Source organism: Apostichopus japonicus, chromosome 13 (genome assembly GCF_037975245.1).
Source record: "Apostichopus japonicus isolate 1M-3 chromosome 13, ASM3797524v1, whole genome shotgun sequence".
Classification (NCBI taxonomy): Eukaryota; Metazoa; Echinodermata; class Holothuroidea; order Aspidochirotida; family Stichopodidae; genus Apostichopus; species Apostichopus japonicus.
The window spans coordinates 21,698,173-21,720,199 of NC_092573.1; the positions used below are offsets into that span (position 1 = coordinate 21,698,173).

The 22,027-nt window shown below is 37.4% G+C and overlaps 1 protein-coding gene across 2 annotated transcripts in view; it reads right to left on the bottom strand.

Moving 5' to 3' along the window:
* The window catches only part of LOC139979103 (uncharacterized), a 201,824-nt gene extending 180,152 nt beyond the window's left edge, over positions 1–21,672 (bottom strand). The window contains exons 1-2 of one of the 2 annotated variants that reach the window (XM_071989778.1): positions 21,513–21,618; positions 1,743–1,929 (exon numbers count right to left, since the gene is read on the bottom strand). The gene's annotated coding sequence lies outside the window, so the exon portion shown is untranslated. Of the gene's footprint in view, positions 1–1,742; positions 1,930–21,512 lie in introns of both variants that reach the window. The other variant, XM_071989777.1, reaches the window with a different exon arrangement.
* Between the last annotated feature and the right edge of the window lie 355 nt (positions 21,673–22,027).

A 22,027-nucleotide genomic window follows, 5' to 3' on the forward strand; every position in this document is an offset into this window, starting at 1 on the left:
CTGCACCCTTGCTCTACTGTGTCAATGACACTTGGTAACCTATTTGTACTGTCCTTTCCTGGTGACTGGCCTTCTCCGGTCTACTCCCCTCCTCATAAAACTCTACCCTCCCACATTGCTCTCTCAAATGACAAATCTGCCTCCATTAAATCTACAGATGGCAAGTGCATGCAAGTGCAGTGCATGCTTTTCCAGTTTCCAAAACTACACTCCTTCCCCTTCCCCTTCCCCCTCCCCCTTCTCCATCCTTCCTTCCTACCCTTGTTTTCTCTCTGCCCCAGCCCCATACACACAAATATTTAAACACATTATGTTGACCATATTCCGCTTTTCACACAATTGTTTGTACCATATATATGAGCAGTAAACACACCTGAACTTTCACAAATGTATTCAAAACTATTAATCCCATGCCCCTCCAAGTCTCTGGCTGTGGTTACCATGTAATACACACTTCACATGGTAACACGTCAGTAATGCTGAGTGAGGGTAATACTGCACCCATACTGCCATGCGTTCACCACGCAGGTCCCCCCCCCCTGCACGACCTACCTACACTAAAACTTTAATTCACTCTTCCCATCTGAATTTCAAATTGTGACTCTTCACCCAATTGTTCCAATGGCTTCACTTGATGAACCAAATTTATGCACACCTGGGGCTTTTCCACCAATTTTCCTTCTTTAATTTAATTTAAATCATCTTGAATTCTTGATGTGTGAGCATGCCTTCTCTTCTTCCTAAGTTTCTATTTATATATCCCTCCTCTGTGCACGGCAAGAGAAGAATTTCACAGAAGGGTGTGATGCTGAAAGTGTTCCTTTTCATTCTGATTTGTGAAAGCTGTCATCTTCTTTACTCAACTTTACCAAGCTGCAAACAGAACCTGCTACTACTGTTACTACAGCACAACTGCTGTATTGATCCTTTCGTTTGTCCATTAAAGTCCTCACTACTAATTGTAGTAATTGTTTAAGTTTGTTTAGGAGGTTTTACTTTGCCTTGAGTTTTGTTTTTGTTGCATTTGTTTTGTTTTTTGTTTTGTGTTTATTCAGTTGAGCTGAACAAATTATGTAAAGTTTTAAGTATGGTAACTAAAGGCAATAGCAGTTTTCAACTGATATGTATACATATAATTATATGTATGTACACTACTAATAAGTAATTGTTTACTTTTGTTTAGGAGTTTTTCCTTGGCTTTGAGTTTTGTTGTTGTTGTTGCTTTTGTTTTGTTTTTTTGTTTGTTTTTTATTCCAGTTGAGCTGAATAAATTATGTTCAGTAAAGTTTTCAGTATGTTAACTAAAAGGCAATTTAGCAATTTTCAAGTAATATGTATACAGTGGTAACACAGCTTTCATCAATTACTACTTACGGTAGGTACTGGCTGCCCACTGTTACAGTAGGAGGAACCTTGATATTATTCAAGACTTGTTATGTATTCATGATATTTATCCCTCTTAGAAGAAGTAAGGTACTTCCATGTTCTCTTGAATTTACGATGAAAATAAGGAACACACCAAGAAAATGCCAGAAACAATTTAACTGTGTTCTATTCTAATTATTAACGTTCTCATCTGTTATTGCCTTCGTCTTCCACAGAGCATTATTTCCATCGACTAAAGTTTTTTTATAATCCTCTCTTAACCACCTGCCATCTGATTGTTTTTTAACCAGACTATCAAACACTACTAGAACACCCATCAAATGGCACAATATATATGTAGCAAACACGATGCTCACATGCGTGGAAAACACGATGTAGCTTTGATCAAAGCCCTTTTGACAAACAGCTGCCTTGAAACCGGGATTAATTTACACCGTGTAAGACTCGTCTACAGACACTGTTATGACATCACGACCTAACGTCTGGAACATTCACTCCAGGCCTAGCTGACTGAACACTCCCTTTCAGCTCTCAATCTGTCTTCTATGTGACAGGGGAGAAAAAAAAACACTGGCTGAGGAAAACTGTACTGTAAAGCATGCACTAGTTTAATATCAAGGGTAAATTGCTTGAAGCGCAGTTACTACAATTATGGACGACTTCTTCAAATTATGTAGCGGAAGTTGTCGTATGAGATTTTGTATGATTCTTTCATAACAAAAACAGATTTCATAAGCGATGTGTTATTGTAATAAAGATCTCATGTGGATCTGAATGACTTTGCCCTAAATCTCTTGTTTGTTTTTCCACCCAGAAAGGACTCTACAAGATGAGAAAGTGAAAGGAGATCAAATTCACAGAGCAGGACTTGAGACATCAGTCACACAACAGATGATATATACCTGCTATCTACAGTATCTCTAGTTAATGTTAACGAGAGGCTAACCCAATCATAATCTTGGGTCTATTTGACACTAAAGAGGTGAATGGATCCCTTTCGATCACCCCCTGCCACCCACCATCTCTGAAAAATCTTCTTTCAGTTGGGAAATATCACAATTTTAATACTACTATTTGCACACACATACATAATGAAGACTTGTACAAGTCTAAACATGACAACATCCATCAATATTCATCAACATCCATCAATATTCATCATTCATCAAGGTTCATCATATATGCTTCAATTTTCAACAGTTTTATTTATTTCAGTCCCAACCTTCGCTCCCGGGCACCAGTTTGCTAGTGTCGGTCGGTTTCCCAGGTACCGATTGGTTTACGCATAAAACTTCAAAACCCAACTGTTCTACAGCATATGTATATAAACCAAGGCCCAATCTAATCTGTGTACCATTATGTGTATAGATTGTAGGACTGTAAGACTATAAACATTTATCTACAGTTAATTCTAAATACCTAAATCTCATCTGCCCTTAATGTGAAAGCAAACAAATAATTCACTTCTTGCAAGTTTTCTATCAATGAATTTATAACATATTCTCATCTGGTATGCTCAAAGTTATCTCCTATTATATAAGCCCCTTCAGTAAGAGTTTGGAGATCAAATACGATTATGAAAAACCCTGAGTGCTGCTTTAATAATGAATATATTAATATAAATATAAGTAATATCAAAAAATAATTAATATATCACAAAAGCAAAGGTTCCTCCCGTCCACTCTAAGAGGTCATACAAGACAGTTTCCAACACCATATTCCACAATTTGTTAATTTACATGTAGTGGTTAGAATCTCCACAAATAGAATCAAGACACTTCATCTATATGGAAGGCAATCAGTGATCGTAAAGCTAGGTTACATATGTGACAACTCAACAAGGTCAACTGTATTCAATTTACCCTTAAGAAACGGCTTTCTTTCACAAACAACTTTTTTGCTCAACTTGAAGAGACTGAATAGAATCCACTCTTATTTAATTCAAGGTCCTTTTAGACAACAATTCTGAAAATCACAACCAGCTCGGAATATTGTGAAAGAGTTATTGCGGCTTTTTCTTTCATTCTCTCCCTAAAGTAGGCTCGGCTTCTGTAGCCTTTTCTACTGACTTATCACTTGGTATGATCACTTCTGTGTGTAGTACTCACGGCTAGGTCGAAGGTGTACACAATATCTGCGATGGTCTTAGAGACTAAGAGAAGTCCTTCACATACATAGTAACTAGTCCTTATAATTCTTCTAATGAATATATATATATATATATATATATACATATATATATATATATATATATATATATATATATATATATATATGTATATATATATATTTATATATATATATATATATATATATATATATATATGTGTTGATACTAGTTGAGACTAGTGGAACACTAGTAGTTGTAACTCGGAGTTTCACGCGTTTTAGCGATCGTCAGACAACTGATAGTTTCAAGTTATGCTCCATGAATATATAGGTTCCTCGTCGGGATTACCGGGGAACCCAACATCACCAGGTCCCTACCAGCCTCAATCAGCAGACGCATCTCCGCCATCTCCCACGACGAGGAGATCTTTAAGAAAGCCGTACCAGCCTACGAGGAAGCTCTCAAGTCAAGTAACTACACCGAGGGTCTCTCATACATCGCCCATCAACCAACCAAGAACAACCGAAACAGAAAGCGCAACATCATCTGGTTCAACCCACCTTTCAGCAGCAACGTAGCCACGAACATAGGAGGCACATTCCTGAAACTCATCAACAAACACTTCCCGAAGACATCGAAACTACACAAGATTTTCAACAGAAACACTGTGAAAGTCAGTAACAGTTGCATGCCCAACATCGCCAGCATCATCATAGGACACAACAAAGGTATAGCAACCACCCATACAACGAATGAAAAGGAATCTTGCAACTGCCGAAAAAAGGACACATGCCCACTAAATGGAAACTGCCAGGCATCAAACATTATATACAAGGCTGAAGTGAAAACCACCGACAACTGCATGACATACATAGGCCTAACGGAACCCCCCTTCAAGCTCAGATATGGTAATCACAAGATGTCGTTCAACCACGAAAAACACCAAAACGCAACAGAACTCTCAAAGCACATCTGGCAGCTGAAACAGAACAACCATCCATTCACTATCAATTGGTCGATCGCCAGCAGAGCCAAAGCCTACAACAACGAGTCGAAGCGGTGCAACCTCTGTCTCACTGAAAAACTCATCATCATCAACGCAGACAAATGGACCCTCCTGAACAAACGCCCAGAGCTCATATCGAAGTGCCGCCACGAAAACAAGTTCTACATAAACAACTACAGTCCAACCACCACACAGTCAAGGGAACCACACACAACTAAGGAGCGAACACCGAAGGCAAAAAAACCCACCAACAGAACGGACGCAAAAGAGAATACACCAACAGCCGAACACCAAAGAAAGTCGAACAAACCCACCAACAGAACGGACGCAAAAGAGAATACGCTGGCAGAAGAACAATACACCAACAACCCTATAATCCCCGGTAATCCCGACGAGGAACCTATATATTCATGGAGCATAACTTGAAACTATCAGTTGTCTGACGATCGCTAAAACGTGTGAAACTCCGAGTTACAACTACTAGTGTTCCACTAGTCTCAACTAGTATCAACACATATGCCGCTCTGTCCACTGGACATAGAGCACTCTGCGCCAAGATAGACGCCAACCAACCAACTCTATATGTATATATATATATACATAAATGAAAATCGTAATGAGTTGGAAAATCAAGAACAGCGAAAAAAATTCCAGCCTCCACCGGGATTCGTACCCGGGCCTCCCGCTCTGTACGCGGACACCCGAACCACTAGGCTATGGACGCTGATTGTATGTCCAGAGGTTCGAAACCGGTAAGGAAGGTCGTAATTCCACTGTAGGCGTTTGTCACCTGTATCGAACAATACTAGTTCTGTTTTTGGTGACATATTTTGCCTTACTCTAGAGATCAAACATGATGCTAACCAACTCAAAATCATTTGTGATTCCTAAAGCCGGATCTCGAAAGAGATACTTTGAACAGACTTTTGTTAATGAAATGGAGGTATTAAATGACAAAGGCAAATGAATATATATATGTGTGTGTGTGTGTGTGTCATGTAAATTTGCTTATGATGTGTTCACTACTTTAGGCAAAGGTGTACATTATTAGTGATGATAGTTACTAATGCAATGACTATACAGTCAGTAAATTGTAGATTGGAAAGTTACGTTGTAAAATGTTTACAGTTAAGAGAGGAGTCAAATAATTTACTACTCTTACACTTGGAAAAGAGCAATGAAATTGACAGCTGTTTAACAGAGTTCAAACCAGTGACCTCTGGAAATACAAGCCTTGTACACTACCAACTGAAGTAGCCAGCCCTTACAGAAGTTGATGGCATTCCCTACGTATATAGCCACTTCTTTACTGGGAACACCAGTCAGATCTACACGTAGTCCTAACTACCACAGTAAGTAGACCAATGCAAACTTGGTCAACCTTTAAATGTAATTAAGTTCCTTATCACACACACACACTGTATAGACAGTGACTGCATTTAACCAATTCATCTTAAGAAAAATTATCTTGGAAATTGAAGACCAGCAATTCAATTTGAACAACATCCTTCAGGGAATGATGGTTTCAAAGGTGAAAAAGCAAGCAAGAAAAGCAAGCAATCAGACACCTTTTGATTACTTTAGATTTCACCATATTGATTTGTAGTTACATTACCTTTCACATGCGATGTGCCATCCGCAATGTCTTGTCTCTTCTGAGAGACATCTTCCAGATGTTGCAAGGCTTCATGAACGAACACCTTGAGTGCAGCCATTCAAGCCTTGGCAACATTTTTCTTAAACTATTCATTATTTGGGAAAGCATGCCATGAGGAACACTAGCGAATTACAGATCAGACCCCATGCTCGGTGTTCAGCATTAGAACAAGAAGAATTAACTTGTGAGAAACCTCTGGATGCTTACATCATATCTGGTGCTCACTATCAGACCCTATATGCTCTCTATTACCAAACAGGAAGTCAAGGTTCGTTTTACCAGGAGAAGAGGAGGAGGCACGAAACCATTTAAGCAGTGTGATGTGTTACACTGCTATTACAACAGGTCTATTAACTGTGTCAAATAATGCAAGTAACAAACAACAACGGAGGTCAAAGGTCACCTCTGATCCCGGGTCAACAAATTATCATTGGGTCTGATTTGCATAAAGTGAATAGCCCCTGACAGTAGTGTTGAATGCTGGCTCCTTTTCGATTGTAAAAGGGGCTTTAAATTCTACTCTTTCCTGTGTATGCACCAAGTAGCATACAGTATGTGTATATATCTAGAGTAGAACCTGTTGGTGCAGACAATTGTCTATGTTTACATACATATTACTATTAAGGTGCAATGAAATGATAAAATGGACACTTGAATCAAAGCACAGTATACTTGTATATGTAGCAAACTTGTTTATCAGTGCAGACTATACCTGAACATTGTTCGAATAATACTGTACAAGCTCAGTGCATATTATTGTTATTTGATTCCAATAATAAATAAAGTAGCACTGAGTTTATTTCTGTCTGCTTTGTTTAACAGTGAAGTCTCAAAAGGTCTCAAAAGGATATGTTGCAATAACTGTATAAGTCTACAGGTAGATGACAACCATATTTCTATTAGCATAAATATATATTGTCATGTCCTTTTATCAAGTTATACATATAATATATATAATCTGCCATTGCCAAATTCCTTTAGTTATCGAGTGGGGACTGGGGATGCTTTGACTCAAGTTTAATGGAATTTTCACATTCCAAAGTATTTCTTTGTCACTGACTTTGTCATTTGTACTTAAACACATACACTGTAAGGTTTTCCATTATGTAGATCTCCGATGCAAGTTGAAGTTAATTCCCAATATAAACCTTCAGAGGGACATTTCTATCAATAGTTGCTATAATTTACAGAACTTCAATAATTTGATACTTTCCATTTTTCACTTTAAAAGCTAAAATATTAAAAGAAAAACAGCACGATCCATTAAGGAAGGAGGAAAAACACAACATCCTCCTATTCTTTCATCTACAAAAATGTTAAATTGCTCTCCTGGACAGTTAACAAAACATAGACAAGTACAACACTGCAAGTAATATTCACTTCTTCACCACCAGCTGCATTAATTCTATAAGCATCAGTAGCATTTCTCATTGTAATGCATACTGTATATATATATATATATATATATATATATATATATATATACATACATACATATATATATATATATATATATATATATACATATACATACATATACATATATTCACATATACATTATATATATACAGTATATACATATATTTGTGTGTATAGTTGACTCTAGGCAATCACCCTTCTCCTACTTACTCAAGTGATATTAACATGACTTCAGACTATCATACATGCATACATCACCTAATAGTAATTAGGGCAAGCTACGATTGTACAACCTGGGGGGTTTAATTATACAGTTTCACCTGCTAACAATGCCAGCAACACTAACTTAATACTGCGACAATGCAAAAAGGGTTAAAGGAATATATTTCATTTGCTATAAACCAGACCAGATGTACTCATATTCCACTACAGCATAGTTGCCTGTCTTCATATTTACCCTGATGGATTTGTACTTGTTCTCCGGGCATTTTAGGAATGTAGTACACACCCTAGTGCAAAATTATGTACAACTTTGTACTCTTGCCTAGAGCCTTTTACTTGTTGTTAGTGCCATGTACTCGTGCTTTGAGCATTACACTCTTGCTTAAAGCCTTGCACTCTTGCTCAGAGCCTTGTACTTGTGCTTACAGCCTTGTACCCTTGCTTAGCACCTTGTACTTGTGCTTAGAGCCTTGTACTCTTGCTTAGAGCCTTGTACTCGTGCTTAGAGCCTGTTCCTGTACTCCTGCTTAGAGCCCTGTACTCGTGCTTAGAGCCTTGCACTCGTGCTAAGAGCCTTGTACTCTTGCTTAGAGCCTTGCACTTGTGCTTAGAGCCTTGCACTCGTGTTAAGAGCCTTGCACTCCTTCTTAGAGCCTTGCACTCATGCTTAGAGCCTTATACTTTTGCTAAGAGCCTTGTACTCAAGCTTAGTGCTCTTTACTCATGCTTAGAGCCTTGCACTCGTGCTTAGAGCCTTGCACTCATGCTTAGAGCCTTGCACTCGTGCTTAGAGCCTTGCAATCGTGCTTAGAGCCTTTTCTCGTGCTAAGAGCCTTGTACTTATACTCTTACCAAGTGGAATTCTTCCTGGACAGGTACTCATGCTGTATTGTTACTACAATTCTGCTACAACTGTAGCATATACTGTACTTTGCTGTACATTAGACAACCAACCGTTTCTCTGCACAATTACCTTATCTTGTCTACTTTGCCTAAATCTTCAAAACTGCAGAAATCGATAAAGGAAAATGCTGTTTTAAAGCAGTAAAAACATGTAGAAAAATCTATGGTACAAATTGATGCACCCTTTAGGTTAAATATTGCATTAAAGCTACTTGTCAACTCTAAGCTTCCTTACAAGTTGAGATTCAGAATGTCACACTTGCACAACAGCATTTATGAACACTGTGTACAATAAACCATAAATTTGTAAATAAATTATCGAGTGCTCTCGTGTTTCGTTTTTAACTCTCTCCTAAGTGCCTTTTTTTTCTTTTTGGCTTTTTATTATTGAGGCCTTTACAAACCATCACCAGAAATTTTGTACCCCAGTTTTAAGAGACCTCAAAACTACGATAACACCTTTACACTGTAACTCCTTCCATGATTGATAAGATGACTGAACAATTCCTAAGTTTGACCTCATTTATATTCTACTGCTTAAAGTTTATGTCAAGCCGTGTACTGTATTTTAATATTAAACATTTATCCTACTTGAGATGGAGAGTAGTAAACAGCTCTGAGAGACATTAATGTCACTGTGAAGGCCCTTTTCAAGTAATAATGACTATTTTGGGTGTTTTGAATGATCGACAACCATCTGACCTTTTAGATGCACCTCATCTGTCTTGCTCTTATAGATTATACTATAGGTCACTAACATACTGTACCTCTACTAACCCATCTCGACCAACTGTATCCTACAGTGCTGTGGCTTTTCGGTCATTCGTTACTGACATTTCGTTCTGTCTCTCATAATTTAAGCTCCTCGATCTTTAAGAGCTCATTAACGCGATTCTTATCAGAGATCGTGCCGTTCACACTTATCCCTGACGTGAATTAATTTATTTTCTTCGCTAGAATGAATATGGGAAACAGCGTTGATGGATTATAAATGTGGTATAGGTAGGGTCCTCACAAATGGCATCAAAAAGACAGATAACAGTTAACACCTTTCTTATCTCTTTCCTTTTTTATTTCTCTTCTTTTTTTTTTTGCCTTTTGGAAACTTTTTGACAAAAAGTTTTTCACTGTAATAACAAGAACAGAGAGAAACATGAAGGTAGTAAAGTGAGCTGATATACAGGCCCATAATTCCTACTACCTAGGTGTCATCTGGCAAATGCAAAAATAAATTGGATTACACTGGTGTATAGAAGAGAGCTAGTAGTGTGCAGAGGCACAGTTTGCTTGATTGCATTACTGTACGTCTTGCTCACAGCTTCAAGACTGGAACGACACCGCTGTATACAGTATGACAATTCACCTCTACCATTTACATTATGACAAGGAGCCCTGTCATGTTTTTAAAAGTATGTAGTACTTTACGAGAAACATACTGTACCCACCCATGCCAACAATGTACCATTCCAGTTATGACATGACTTTATACATGTGTACAGTAGAGTTTATACTGTGCATAGTAATGCAGATCTCAAACTGTATCATTAATGTGACTAGATTCCCAATGGCGATATGTGCGTCCTCTATATTGATTACAGACCGCACATAGTGGTCAAACATGTGAGCAGATAACATCATGTATGTGTGATCCTGTTGACCATTGAGTACAGGTGTTTAACAAGACATTACAATATACCAATAGTGATCACATGACTTATGTCAGCCTTTGTCAGGTACTGAGGCCTTACTATATATCACATGACTACCATAATATGTGTATGCATGTACTAAGACATCACAATGTAACCAACCATGTGACCACATGACTGCCAAAACCTTACAAAATTCCAATTGTGATCGCATATCTGTCATGTGCAGTCAGTATAGAACCCCTCTGGTGTCATAAAACATATATACTTCATGGTATCCAATATATGTGGTTTTGTGCCTCACTTCTCAATATGAGCAGTATAAGATTCAAATAAGCATGGCATACTGTGGATGCATGCAGCCACCCGCCCTTGGATACATTTCAACACCCACTTAGCAGCCATTCAACAACTTATCTTCTCCTTAGCCTGTACATTGTAAGCAAAAGCTGTTCAACTGTTTACATGCACATGTGAAAATTGTTGAATATCCCATTTAGAAGCAACCTACTGGTTTAACAATTGAATTCCAGGGGATTATGGAAGGTCAGAAAAGGTCAAGAACAACATAGATCAATTTATGGGTTGTTTATATTGTTTGTCAAGCATTATTCAATGCTCACCCTATTGTAAGTGGAGAAAGCATTACTTGTTGTAGACTTACACCTAAACAGAGGACATTTTTATCTAGTGTAGTATCATAGACTGTGCTTACAGTTCACATACAAATTTTCCAGTTGTCAATGATCTCTTAGCTGCATATAAACAATGTATATATTCAGTATCAATTTTTATCCCAGTAAACATACTATCAGAGTGATACACACTGTCAAATGCTGTCGGGATTCTATACAAGTTGTACAATTTCTCCAAAACTAAAATTTATCGTCTGAAATTCAAATTCATCATCACGACAAAACTCGCTATCGGGACTAACGATGCTTGAAATAATTAGCACAGAATTGCTTCCTTCGTCATATGTCTGAAGAGAGAGGATCGTTAACTTCATCTGGGTATGGAGACTGACAATGGCTGCTCAGTCATCTGACGGCAATCGCTGAATGTTCACGATCAACATCTGCAATGAGGTACAGCGGCAGCCCCTCAAATTTCTAGTCTACTCGCTTTTTCAATCAAACTTAAATTTCTGTTCAATACCTTTTGCCACTCCCTCTCACAGAGGAGTTTTAAATTGTACAGGGAGGATGTAAAGTGCCACGTTTGCCACATTTATAGATGCCACATCTGCAATTCTGGGACTTTGTTGTATGCAGAGTTCTCTGCACCCTGAAAATATTGAATCACTTTATAATCACAGAAGTACTGCAAAGAGTTAAGGCTCCCCAATCATCATACGTTAAATACTACACAGAAGCTCCTTGAGAAATTTGTGGTTTCATTTCCAAATGCCATGCCAGTTTTCTGCAGCTTTCATGAGACATTTACATAATAAAGATGTGTATGCTTCATTTCAATTTAACTGATATCCTTTGCTTTCTTGTTTCTACTTTGGGCTTCTTTTTTTAGGGGGGAGAGGGTAAGGGGAGGGAGTAAGAAATTGGAGGAAAATAGAATATCTTTAAGATATCTCAATTAATTGTTTCCATGCATTATCTAATACGAACTGGAGTGCACAATGGGTTAGGGTATTCTGTAGCTTGGCATGGTCAATGTGTAGCTAATAATTGGTTCATAATCTTGTATAAAATCAGAAACTAATTTAAACTCATTTTATAGATGCCTTACCCCAATCTAGTTAACATGAATGCAAATCTTTTGTTTTCATATATTTGTAAGTGTAATTGGTGTAAATCACTGATATTTCTAATATTTACTGGAAGTTTCCAAAGTCACCATACTGCACAACACTGTACAAATTCAAGGACATCAGCACTGGGTATATAAGTCAAAATATGCTAGAACATCAAGCAATGGTCACTCACAGTTTCTATTTCTATGCCAGTCTCAAACTGTCTCAGGAACAAACTGATACTGTACATACATAAATGTCATAATAATGACTTTCGTCAATTCAAAACCCTGTTTTATTATCCGTCGACTGTCTGGACAAAATTTAGGGATTCATGGTATTGTTACAAGTAAATTTTGAAAAAATGTTTCAGGAAGCAAGTTTAAGCGTGCACAATGAAATTAGGAGGAGACATTAATGCAACAGCATATATATCTACATATGCCAGATACTGACTGCACAACGAGGCAACACCCACAGGGTTGAAGGTAAAATGTAAACCGTTAAGTTAATTGTGGTACCACCGCCACAAACTACAGAAAATACGCCCTGCCATCGGAATCAATTCAACACCTCCTAGTTGGGATTCGGGCTTTATTTGGCCGACAAACAGGAGAGACTGTGACTGGTTTGCTGCCTTATAACGTGTCTTGATAACGAGAGCTCTCTGCAATGTCTTGGTTGTCATCACCTTCAATTGATTACATTGTATTCAGCGGGAGTGGCGATAACCAAAATAAATCCTGCTCTATTTCTTGTTAAAAATCACACCTTCGTGTCTGTCAATGGTTTACATCACAGAGACCCCGGCTCTCTCTCTCCCTCTCTCTCGCTATCTCTCTCTTATTGAACTGTAATTAACAATCAAGTAGGATTATCTATCCAGGCTTTTCATCTTCGCATCTGAATTAGAGACCAACCTTCGTCTTCGATACATCCTGCCTAGACTGTAATTAAAGCATTACAGAGGTTTTTCGTCAAACTTCAAAGCGATGTACTGTACACGGCTAATAAAATTGAATCTCGTCTTATGCTGGTCTCTACAGTTACCAATTTAATTACAGGGGTACTGTATATATAACAAACTGTAATTGTTTATAAAAGACAAAAGTGCAATCCAAGAGATAGAAGGAGATCGGATTGTTTCGAAGGTTTCGAAGTACTACAACTTGATGCACAAAAAAAACGTTGAGAGATAGAAAGATTAAAGAGAAGAGCTATTACAGTTTCTTTCATAAACAAGGCAATTAACGATGGTTTAATAAATCTGCTCTACTTATTCTTCATTCCAAACTGAATATTATATCAAGCAGAAATGGGAAGTGAACTGAAAACAGGTCGAGGGTGTCACAATGCTAAAAAGTTACAAAGTTTTGTAGGTCATGACCTGTGACATGAGAAGCGCATGTAGTACAAACACACAGGTATGCTTTCACCTAGAAGTGGGTCAATAGGGGCGCAGTGCTAAAATGTATTATGTAACAGGTCTGTTTTTAGGCTAGGTAGATGAAAAAGTGCAATAGTAGAGATGAGACAGGTAGGAGAGTAAGGCCATTAAAATATATACATTGAGTGGAGACCAGATATGCTTTTTAAGAACTCATTTATCTACAGAGCAGCCATTTATATTCAAAATGGGTTCTTTGAATCTCTGTTATAATCCTTATAATCTTTCAAACTTCTAATCCTCCATCTTATTTGTTCATGCTTTCATGATTGTACATTTTTACGTCTTTTATGTATCATTATTATGTGTCCTATTTATAAATTTTGTAATTTATACTGGAATAAAGAAATTGGAAATTGGAATTGGACATGGAGAAGACAGGTAAGCCAGACACCAAGTATATAAACTTCCAGAACCTGTGTTAGGTACATCCTGTCAGACACAGCTACTTTATACATATATGGTTGAAAGATTGTATCTTGCATCGTATACCTGTAATACATGTATGAGATGCAGCTCTGTACTTGGTGTTTATTCTTTACTAGCCTAAACAATAAACAAAGGGTCTGTGCAGTAATGATACCATTGTAAATAATCACTTTCAGTAATAACAAGGTAAATCTCCTCTACTTTAAAGCTGTATATTGTTATTGAGTTCTAACTTGACATCACTCTGATGAAGTCACACTAACAGGGATCTCCAGCCACACCCAAAATGAACAGAGGGCGCTGTCACTGCGTCATATAGAGTCTATCTTGTGCGACGAAACTGGACAAGTTACAGTCCATTACTGCAGATCATATAAACAGTATTGCCATCATTAGTTGAACACTAGTAATTTCATTAGTAATAATCGAGGAACCGATGTTTTGAAACATATTTGCAAGATATCTAGTCACACTACAGTAGATGTTAGCACCATAAGTTAAGAGTGTTTTCTAAAGTACTTTCTTTGTTCAGCCAAACTGAACAAGTGGAACCTTAAACTAGTCAATCACTCAACGTGTCTGTGTGTAAACAAGTTCGGCTGGTATGCTTGCATACGCGTGAGTGCTTTCACAGGATCGCACTACTTTGATTCAGTGCTATGTAAAGTCTTTGCTTTGATTCAGAGATCCGTAAACAGTACACAGATTATGCAGATTAGGACCGATACATGACAGCGCCCTCTATTGAAACTGGAGAATCCCATTTTACACAGATAATTGGATACACATCCCCATGAGATCCACATACGGTTACAATAATAATTTCACAAGAACAGTACTCCTAATTAGTACATAAATTTAATACTCAAATCCAAAATGGAACCCTTTTGTGTTCACAAATTTTCGTGCATTATTTTTGAGAAGTTTAAGTAACAGTTTTATCATTACATAACTGTAAAGACTTAACCAACAATATCATTTAAACAATTGAGTATGGTACAACAAAACTAAGCAAAATCAATTAAAAAAAATGGCAAAATCTTGAAACCCTTACGAGCCTGTAAGTACTGTACTTATACTGCTGTATTTTGCCATTAATGACATGCCGAGCCGGTCAGACTGTGGTTAAAGGTTTCTTGACATTCTGCCTCCACGTTATTCATGATGAATGGCATGGAGGAATGAATGATCGCTGTGAAGTGTAGCCTATTACCATGACTCTCCAATCAACCTGAACTGATCTCCACTGACGGGGACGCTTCAGGGAATTACAGATATATGCAACCCGACTAAAGAAGCCTCCCTCCATTAAGTCAATCCAACTGCATATAAAGAGGATATCAATAAGAGAGTGGCACATTGCTTTACCGAACGATCTCTCTCTAGACGGTTCGCGGAAGAAAAAACTTCCGAGAAATTACATAGACCGGAGAGGGTTTAAATCACGGATCAAATCCTTCTCATCTTTAATCTAGCTCTAAGCTAGGATAATATCAGTAACTTTGCGAGTGTTTCAAATGTAAAATTATTCGGAACAATATATATATACCGCACGAGACGGACACAGAGCGAGACCAGCATAGGCCCAAGGGTTAATGACAGGAACTCCGATTTGCCTTCCAATGCCACTTCACAGCACTATATGTCAGAAAGAGAAACCCTTTTGCACCTTTAAGGCAACCTAGATCTAGGTTAGGTTACAATGTATGGTGATCTGTACATGTATATGAAAATAGGGACATCCATTTACGTCAATTACAGCAGTTCGGTTTAACTTATATATCACACTTTCTTTTTATTTCTTGAAATATCAATCTGAATGCAATTGTTAAAACTACTGTAACTCAGGAGTATAAATTTGCTCTAGATAGCAAAGTTACCAAGACAGACACATCTGCTGGTCTGTGAATTTCAGAAAAAAACTGGTTTCTTAGTCATTTCTGTTTTGTAATTTTTATTTAAATTCAGTAGTATATTTACTGTACCTGCTACAATACAGTACATGTATCCCTATCAAGTTTCCCTTTGTCACTACTGTCTACCAATCCTCTTACATCTACAGTACCTCTTTTGTGTTCACCCTGCTCATTAACCTGTCTGTATTCTGTGCTTGTAGTTGTCCCTTTTGTTACTGTTACTTGTCATTCAGCCTCTGAAGAGGATCCTGCTAGGATCGATACGTCAGGCCCACTTACTTTTACACGTTCTCTTTTTACACAGGCTCTTTAGTGGATAAGCAGTTTGCTAACAGTTTTTTTTAATTTTCATTTGTTGTTGTAACATGTATTAATCCCTTCAGAAACTTAAGTTTTCTTCAAAAAAATACCAAAATCACTTTCCTAACTACAATAGAGATGATCAAAAAAGCCACAGAAATTACACAGGCAGAACAAAAGCTAACTAGAGCATCAATGAGGCTGTATGATATGCCAGCATTGCTAGTTGTGTCTACAACCGCCAAGAAACTGCAAGTGTAACCCTTCTTAAAGACTAGTGTTTACAACTTTACACGGGTCCAAAAATCAGGAACCGGGTACCCGAGAGCCGTTACCCGTCGGGTATCCGGGTACCCGGAAAAAATTGTTTACCCTCGTGTATCACGATTTTCAAGAAATTGCATATTGGATGCTATAATAAATGAATTATATTCTCTACTAACAACGTTTTCATGTTCAAAAACGTACAGTAGGGGTAAGATAAGGTATAAAACCTTCCTCAATAATTTCTATTTGCTATTGTTTCTTTCATTAACGTGTTAATAACTTCAAATAATTAACATTACTACTAACATCGCACTGCCGTCACTGCTTATGCTTGCTCTCCACGTCTATTGATCACACCATATAAATATCCAATTTAGCTCTTCAACAGTTGTTACTACTACTATCTATTATGCAGGCCCAGGGTTCGCATTAGCTGCAAGATTGCGCGATTAGCGCAATTTGATCGCATTTGGAATAAATGATTAGTAAACAGCCACTTGCGATAATATTTTTTTAGTTATCCTGTCTTTAATCCGTAAACATCTCGTAAAATTCCATGTCAGCCTTTCCTTCCATGAAATAAACGAATGATAATAATTTCTTCCACATGGTAGCCTAACACCACACTCAGTCAATGAGAAATCTAGCTAGGCCTAACTATCTGTTTATTCGCTGAAATTGTGACGCAGTTATAAGATATCCATGGAATACTTTCGTTATTGCTGTTATCTTCGACTACATGGTAGCCTAACACCACACTAAGTCAATGGGAAATCTGCCTAACCATCGGTTTGCAAAAAAAAATCACACTTTGCGTAGGATACGGGTAATAAATTAAGAACCGGGTAGTATCGCGTCGGGCGGGTACCTTCGTTATTGCTGTTATCTTCGACCACATGGTAGCCTAACACCACACTAAGTCAATGGGAAATCTGCCTAACCGTCGATTTGCCAATTTTTTTTTTTAAATCACACTTTGCGTAGGATTCGGGTAATAAATTAGGAACCGGGTAGTAACGCGTCGGGTGGGTACCCGGATAACCTCCACAAACACTATTAAAGACTCAGTATTGTTACTATGATTTTATAAAATTGCATTCCCCGGGTCGCAACGTTTTAAAAATTGTTTGCAACTGCAAACTGGAAAACTTGCATCCCTGCAATCCTCCATGAAAACGTGTACTTTAAAATACCTCTATAATAACATGCAAAACTTACAGTAGAGCTATAATGATTTTATACAAACAAAAAAATCAAATATTATATGACCCCTGACAACACATTGGCTTGTGCACAATGGAAGCCTATGATGATAGGTATATAATATGCACACAAAAAAAAACAAAAATCAAGAAATCAGTAACTAATATACAGCAACAAAATGACTGTCAAATTCCGAATTGCAGAAATCTTGCCATAGGCTAGTTACCATATATGCTGGCCTAGATACAATGCAATACATACTACTGTATGGTATATGACTCCCTTCCATAGAGTCTGTGAAAATGTTGTAGGCTATTTATACGCTGTGAACGTCGGAAATCAGTGTAAAGTTAAACAGTGTAAGAGAGAAAATGAATGTCTTCAAAGGGACCACAAAAAGGTAACAACAAAGAAATTACTGGGGTATGAATGTACATTTTATTTACGCAACTCTCAATGCGGAGAGAACAAACATACTGTGAGATGAAAAATCCTTTTCAGTATGAGATGTCAGCTTCCCAGTTGCCACAAAATTCATAAATTGTCTCAACTCATAACACTTTGTGATCAAAACAATGATTCTAATATTAGGTGATATTCTAAGAAACAATTTCAACTACAACTTGGTACCATGATTGCTTTTTGCCAAATGTGTGTCAACAAGATCTAATGTTATGATATTTGAGTGCACACATATGATAGCCTATAGCACAAACTTGACTATGTCTACATAGGGGAAAGTAACAGTATTCATTAAGTACTACAAGAAAGTTTCCAGATTATGGACTATTAGCCAATCAGATCACAGGGCATTTGGAAAAGCATCATTGACTATTTTTAGCATGAAAATATCCTTAATGGAAAGTTGTTAAATCTGTACCTTGTGGTTGATTGTAACAATTTTTTTTCAAACAAATTCAATTGTGGCAGAATTGGAAGAAATTGTTGGTTCTTTTGAGAAGAATTTATGGGTTTTTTTAAAAGAAAGAAAGATGTCCATTCAAAAAAGTTTTTTTTATGTTTTGCATTTAGGCCTAGTAGTGAGTGTGTGTGTACTTTGGGTTTGTTTCTCAAAAGAAAAGTTTCACTTCCTCCAGGCAGATGGACAGACAGAGAGATGGACGACACAAGCAATTTGAAGATTTTGCATGTCAATGCAGAATCCTGCATTCGTAACAATGCTGAAGACTGAAGGTGAAATATCAAGTCACAGAGTACTGTATATAAGTCTGGCTTGTATAGTATTTTCCTGAGAGTAATAATGATAGTAGCTGGCTGTTCTGTAAATGGCTGAAACTATCCTTCATTTTCTGAAGACTTAATGGATGCTATTGTCAATTACAGAAACAGCCTGACTATGTGCATGCATACAGAGGTCATGTGACATGAGTAGTCAAGATTTACCAGGGAGGTGTTACACTGTTTTATTGGTTTCCCTGTAAGTGAAACTTGGGTCAGGAGGCCAACTGTTTCAATCAATGTACTGTACACCAAGATTGTATAGCCTAGGTTTGGGGGAAATTCTGCTATTGGGTGGGTTATGATAGCTGATCCCACATTACCTTGACCGTAAGAAACATATATATTTTTCTGACCCATCATCACTTTTACCACGTTTGATCACTACCAAACAAATCCAAGGAGAAGATGGATTTTATGTAATTTTTGCTGCTTTGACCTCTTTTGACCACAAATGACCTTGAAGTACAGCTTCTTTGACCCACCATCTACTAATCATTTGCAACAAAGTGAAATGAAAATCAAACTCAAACCCTAGGAGGAGAACAGTAGGTACTTGCACTTTTTACATTCTCATGACCCCAAATCCATTCTCATGACCCCAAATCACAATAACCTACTTTTGGTCAATAAAATTGTCACTGCAATATAAAATACAACTTCACCAAGTTTGGGAAAATTTCATCAAAGGACCTGTGAGCAGAAGCCTCCCATCTATTGTTGACGGACAGAAATATGGAAACAGACAGGCAGATGCATTGCCATAACAATAGCTCAACTGCACTAAAAACACTTGTCTACTCTTAAGCTCTCTCAACTACTGTATACAATCTACTGTAGCATAAACCTTTACATTTATGGACATTAGTACTCTGGGTAACTTATCTATAGCATGGATGCAAATAGTGACCGCTTTTTTCTTGAATGAAAGACTGCAACACATGTGGAATGGGCTACTTAGAACCTATTAACTACATATATATGAGAGCAATCTTAGAAATATGCATTGAATTGTTGTATGCATCATGCAATCGGTAAAGGTACATTTTACATTTTTGAAAAACATTAAAAAATGTATTGCAGAGAATATTGAATACTTTAGCATGGATTTTCTTTTAAGTATACTATACTGTACATGTATGCAATACAAAACCAAAACGATGCACTACACTGGGTGGTTAACAAAGTAATCACACTTGACATGGCAGCAGGAAGGTGTTTAAAAGACTTGTGTTGTACTCACATACACATGAAAAATACATTGTTACGGGTCAATCAAAGTTTTCGCTTGCTGATCTAAATATAGTAATAAAATGGGGATATATTATGCCAAATTTATTAAGCTAGTGCTGTAGGCATGTGCACTAAAGCACAGTACTTCACAGCGTAGTTTGCCAAATTGACTCCATTAATGTAGCTTCGAATTTTGGGAATAAACACTTTTTAGAAAGTGCTATAGAGGACACTGGGTGTCTTGAAGCGGATGGGTGCAAACAATTAGATTTTGTGTTATAGTTATTTATTTATTTATTGGATTGACTGAGTGCAATCTGGTTGGCCCCCTGAAAGATATAGTTGTGGGCCACTACAAAACCCTTTAAATCAGTCATGAATGCCACTGCACATTAAAAACTTTAAACTCTAATTTATTAAGTAATCAGCTTTTTCAGTTATATCCTTGTCTACCAAACTTACTTGATCAGTCTCAGATCTCACGAACCATCACACACGGTACAGAACCGCCTATTGACTATCAGTGTACCACCTAACTTTATGGCATGAACCAAATCTATACACTTAGAAATCATCTTTACTGGCTTCGTTTTAGAAAATAACATGCAATGTTCTGCCTATCATGCTTATTAATTTATTTCAACATTTCTATAACATGAACGCAAAATATGGCCATTTTAAGATTCATACATGTCATACCTACTCATTAATATGCATGATATTACTTCTAAAACCTAGGCTATAGTATTGGTAAACATACATTATGTAAACTTAGTATTTGTTAAGAACCAGTCAACAGATGAAATAACTTTGATCTTCATAGAACAGTACATGTTGTCACATATTAACATTAGTCAAGTACCTTAATCTAACCAACTGCATAACACTATGGGAACTCAAAGGCCCATTGGTCCTAATAGCAAGGTCTAGTTATGCCTAAAGTCAGGCCTAAATGTTGGAAGCTAGGGGGCCTACCTTAAGCTTTGGACTAGCCTAGCCTGGGCCAAAAATGTACATACTTTAACTGCTAGTCTGTAACTGTAAGACCTTTGAGATTTTGGCATAGCCCCAATGTTTTGATCAACTTGACATAAAAACACTGTTATAGATCTAAATTATTCACATTCGCAATACAACCTAGCAACAGTAACTCTTGAAACTCATTCATAATATGTAACACTTTACATACGTTGTGCTCCCTACGTATGCTTGCTTATCCCGTAATCTGCTAACGTTAGGCTATGCCTTGCACACTAACAAAACTGTGATCGCATTAAAAATGTTTGTCAGGAATCAGTAAGGGTGCATATTTTTAATCGAACCGTATGCTTCAATTTTGCCGTGCAATTTGCCAACTACAATGGCAGAATACTCACCAACGATAGGATTCACTTAAAAGTACCGTCAAAGTTGTCGTTTTGCAGTATTTCCACTTTTGAGAAGAAGAATGTCACTCCCTCTCACTGTCAGCCATATTAACTCTACGATGACGTCAGAGTGCAGAATCAGCTGGGTCGCGATCTGGATTAGACTTGATGGAAGTCGTTTCATGGGTTTATAGTGACGTGACCCACGAATCTACATGGGACAAATTAACTACTATGAAAAGGGCTTTATAGTGACCGAATCCGAACCTGGTCTAGTTCTGTGGAACTGAACTCGCACTGTGGATGACATTTGCTCAGATTGGTGACGAAGGCAGATGTCAAAGAGGCTACTGTATATTCTCCGGGATCAGCCTGCAAGTGGCTATCGTGCCTAGATTATTGCAGCCCGTGTCCAGTTATGCTATTGATCCCAGTTCCATATTTTAGAGAAAGGGACATAAATAAAGCTTTATAGCTTAAAAACAAATTAAAAACAACCTTGGAAAGAAAATGCATAATTCGAA